This window comes from Poecilia mexicana, unplaced genomic scaffold (assembly GCF_051168715.1).
Source record: "Poecilia mexicana isolate PSO_F unplaced genomic scaffold, ASM5116871v1 scaffold_20, whole genome shotgun sequence".
NCBI classification, from domain to species: Eukaryota; Metazoa; Chordata; class Actinopteri; order Cyprinodontiformes; family Poeciliidae; genus Poecilia; species Poecilia mexicana.
In genome coordinates, this window is record NW_028263389.1 from 20,503,654 (window position 1) to 20,508,492 (window position 4,839).

The 4,839-nt window shown below is 36.4% G+C and overlaps 1 long non-coding RNA gene across 1 annotated transcript; it reads left to right on the plus strand.

Annotated features, from left to right (window-relative positions):
* The first annotated feature begins 2,606 nt into the window (after window positions 1-2,606).
* Window positions 2,607-4,406, plus strand: LOC148153450 (uncharacterized). The gene is made up of 2 exons (XR_015761613.1): window positions 2,607-2,888; window positions 4,157-4,406. It is a non-coding gene; the product is annotated as an uncharacterized LOC148153450 (long non-coding RNA).
* The last annotated feature ends 433 nt before the right edge of the window (window positions 4,407-4,839 follow it).

The window sequence follows — 4,839 nt, forward strand, 5'->3', positions numbered from 1 at the left end:
TATTTGAAATAAATGCCTGTCATGGAAACAAATTTGAAAGTAGCTGCCAGACAGCTTGTCAGTTTCAATACATCCTGCTTGTTTTTTTATTTTTTTTTTTTTATTACAGTACCTGAAATGTTCATTCTGCGTTTTGGGTCCTAGTTGTTGGCGCTGCCTGACAGCAAAGGACTTCCAGGACGTTTTGCTTGTTATGTGTTGTACGGTTGAGTTTTTTTGTTTTTCTTTAAACATCTCCCTTTTGGCTTTGCTTTCTGTCTTTTCAAAGTCACATTTCTGGCATTTTCTCCAACGTGTCGATTATCAAACCAGCTGGGAAACGAGCGGCCTGTTTGGTTCGCAGGTCAGTGCTTTGTGTTTGAGATTTATTTAGTTTCCCGACGCAGATTGATTAATTAAAGGGAAAGTACATGAAACCATGGTAGATCCAACAATCCCTGGCTTTCCTCTTCTTACGAAAAAAAAACAAAACAACAACAACAGACTGGTTGTAATAAAGAAAAGACAAATGTCAGGGTTTCCCTTCCAAGGGTTTGGGGGAACAGATGCAAAATGAACAGCATGAGAAACTTCAGTTCCCAACAGGATCGCTCATCTCCTACTTTACAGTCAAAGCAATATTGATTTTGCAAAGCAAAAAAGGAAAAAACTGGAATTATTGTTTATTATTAGCATCCTGAAGCTGAAATCTGAATATTTGGAAGAAAGACATGGATGTGGAGTGAGAAAACTTTTATTAATCAACTAGAATCATCCAAAATATGAATAATTATCAATACCAAGTGGTACTGACTTTGACAGAAGGGGTAGACTAAGATTTTTTTCTCAAACTTCTTCTATTTATTCAAAACTTTTGTTTATTTTAAACTGTAAATGAATAAAATAAGCAAATAAAATCAGATTCCTTCTTGAAATTTCAACTTGACCTAAAAACAGATTTTGTTTTGATTTGTCCTCAGATATTTTTTTTAAACTTTATTTATTTAGAAAAAACCCTAATTTGCTTTTTCTCTCAATCATGCTAATATGTTATTGAAGTATTTTGTAGTTTAAGTAATTTTAAACTTTGTTCAAATTTTGTCCTTCATTTTAACAAAATAATTCAAATAAAAACAACAAAAATGCCTAAAGATCAGATGTTTAATGATATACCAAACTGAAATAAAAAGTATCGGTATCGGTATTGTCTTATATTTACTTTGTATTGGATCAATATCAAAATATGCAGTATTGGTCGTTTCTAATTTGCACTTGAAGATGTCAGAGGAGCTCAATTTTTTGTTGGTCAACCTGCCAGTTACTAGGAATCACAAACAACTCTAAACAGGTCGATTGTTAGCTTCGATTTAAAGGAACTCAGCGTCCTGCCCAAAAACAACCAATCACAGTCGGGAGGCGGGACTTAACGCTGTCAATCAACTTTGTGAACAGCTCACTATTACAGGAAAACCGTTTATTTGCCATCACCAGTGGCTACGCTAACTGGTAGGGTGATTGACAGCTCTAAGACCCGCCTCCTGCCTCTGATTGGCTGCTTCTAGTTACCACAGATTATCTGCCTTAAGAAATATTTTAAACAACTTACATGCTGGTGCTTTAATGGTATTTTAAGCACATTGTACATTTTTATCTGATGTACAGACACCATTAGATGCATTTTTCCAACCAAACAACACATTTTATGATGCGTTTAGGATATTGTGTGCTTGTTCTGTTCATATTCACATTTTCTAAGTGTCTGTACATTTATTTATATTTCTTTTTTTGCTGAAAGGATCAGCTGAATGGATGGATCTGTGTTGTAAAGTTTCATTAACGAAGGTTATAGGTAAATGATATTCCTTTCACCATTCGCTCCAGTCCTGTGCAGCATGGCCATTACTTTGATTCATTGCTGCTTGTATTTCCATCCCTGCATAGAGTAAACACCTAAATGCTGGAGTGATTAGTTTTCCCGGCCATTCATGGTCCCATTCAGTCTCGTTTCATTGAAAGCAACAAGTTCAGCGCCTTTCTCTGGGATCTGTCAAAAGTCCTCCTGGGAAATGAAGAAAACCGCTAATTGAAGTCTAACAAGACGAGGCGGGTCGAGGCAAAGGGCTTACAGCAGAGAGAAATAACCCACCGCAGGATTAAAGGTGGGAATTTATTCCCGTTTTTATTGAAAAATAAATAAATCTTTCAAATTTAAACCAGCTTTATCAGGAGAAAAACACTGCTATTCCCTTTATTTTTTACTTTAATGAAAAATAATTCAGACTCCAGCTGCACAAAAAGTAAATAAGAATGTATTTGGAGCAAAAGCTGCGCCTGTGTGACAGGGGGCCGTGGAAATACAAAACGCTGTGGATGAATAATATTTTGAAGGGAACAAAACGTGTGCGCTGTCATTGCTATGAACTGGAACACCATGTTGTTTCCCTCTTTTATCCGGAGTGGCCCTGACAAAAGCCAACACTGGAACAATGGCTCTGAAAATAACAGAAAAACAAGATTTCTGTGGCAGCCGATGAATGACGACTGTAAACCTGCAGATACAGTCAGAGTGAAAAAAACATCTAAAACTTCATGGATCGAAATATTAAAACCAATGCAGTCTTTTCTTCCCTTTTTTGTTTTGTTAACTTACTTATTGGTGCTTTCTTTTTAATAAAATTTTTTTAAATTTCATGTAGGGAACCTCTTCTATTCGACAGCTGCCACCTGTTACCCAAAATTCAACTAAAAATGTTTAGAATGGACTATTTTAACAGTTCAAACACCAAATTTACCTTAAAGGTGATTTATTATGCTTCTTCCAACAGGTTGGGATAGAAATATGGCCTATACAAAACGTGTCCATCAGGTCCTGCGCAACCAACCAGAATGAAGCAAATGGTTTCTGCATGGTAAACCAACAACAAAAACACTTATCTTTTCAAGCGGTAAAACCAGCTGACCAAATGTGCTGGAGCTCAGATTGGGTTGCTAGGTATCGGGGCTGGACTAGGCTGGGGTTGCTAGGTGATGGCAATAACATATTCCCAAACAAGAGGGGGTATTTTAAGCGCTTGGGCTGCTTTTAGAAGCACTTCAGGCCCAAATAGAAGTACAAAAATATGCAAAATGTGAATTTTGAATAAAACGTCCCTTTTAATATTTACAAGCAGAAGCAAATTTTTGCAGTCTTCCTTATTTTCACTCATGGGGGATCAGCCAATCAACGCTGAGGAATATAAATGCCGCTCCTGGATTGGCCGCTTTTGTCAAGTAGCTTTGGTATATTTTCATAAAGCATTTTTTAAATTCTTTATGAAAGAAATCCATGACCAGGCATATTTTCCATTACTAATCATTTGGATCTACGTTTCACAGAAAAATTCACAAATACTGAATTGGGAATAATCAAGAATGCACCAGAATGGAGAGATTAGGACTACATGTGTTTGGTTATTTCTACTATGAAGAATATTTGGCTAAATACTGCAAGCATTTTCAAGGACAAAGTGACTCAAATATAGTTTATATTGCTTAAATCAAGCCCAAAAGCTTTTCCTTTTCAAAGGCACACCTGTCCTGAAATTATTTATCAGTCTCTTTCCTATAACAATCTGACAAATTATTGTTAATTAAAATATTACGATTAGTTTATTGTCGAGCAGGTAAAAAAGTGACCATTTAAGCTTCATTTCTTGGCCTGTGAGTATTTTTTATTGGCAATTTTATCCCAAAAAGTTTGGATACCACTGATCTAAACCATCTAATTTGATCTTTTTCTGTATGTTTTGGATTTTTGTCCATCTAGAAAGTGAATCTCAAAATAATTTACATTCTCATCTAACCTGAGCATCGTCTGTGTCCCTGTCATGGCTTTTAGAAAAATTGATAATCTGACGGGGGTTTTTTTGTTTGTTTTTTTTTCCAACTGTTTTGCCATTCAAATTTTTGGAATTGAAGGTTAATAATTTGTTCTTTGGACAGATTCTCTGAACTCTGCTTTAAAGCTTCTTCCTGTTGTGGAGTTTGCTATTTTGGACAGAAAACTCTTGAGTGTGAAAACTTGAAGTTCAACATGAGGAATGTGTTGGAGCCGTGATAAAATCAGAGAGACTTTATCTTTTCCTGCTTTGTTGTTTTCTTTCCACTCAGCTTGGTTTGTTTTCTCTACATTTCACAGAAAATCGCCGACAACATGAAGTAAAATCCAAAGTGACGACCACCATGTCCCCAGTTCCTTCAGTTTCTACCCCACAGTTTCATTTAAATGCTAAAAATGATCTATTAGAAAAACAACAAAAACTCTCATAAGGCTGCTCTCAATTTCTTTTCATCTCTCTCTTTTTTTGCCTGGAGCGAACTCTTGAATGGTCAGAATTTGAATTGTGTTTGCAGTCTGCTGTGATATAAGTGGATTTAATAAAAGAAAATATTGAATAGCTGTCTGATCTCTCCTTCTTGGAGATACAGGGTGTTCTGCATTTTCACATGTATTATTTATGAGACCACCTTGCAGCTGCTGTTAGCTTCATTACCTAATCATGTTAGCCGACTTGACGGTAAAGCTACCGACTGGATGGGAGGAAAAACCAAACATAACGGCGAAATGCAGAGAAATTATTAGCTGAAATGAGCGAGCATCCCACACCATCACCCCTCCACCTCCAAGCTTGACTGCAGATATGAGTCGTTTCACATAACAACGTTTGATTGGATTGGGCAAAACTGTTCACATCCTATGTGGTTGTGCATGTTGTCAAGCTAGAGCCACAAAACTTGACGTGCTTTATTAAATTTACCTGATCGACCAACACAATTGAAGCACAAATGGAAGTCTTACCCTCTACATAAAATTCAAAGAAC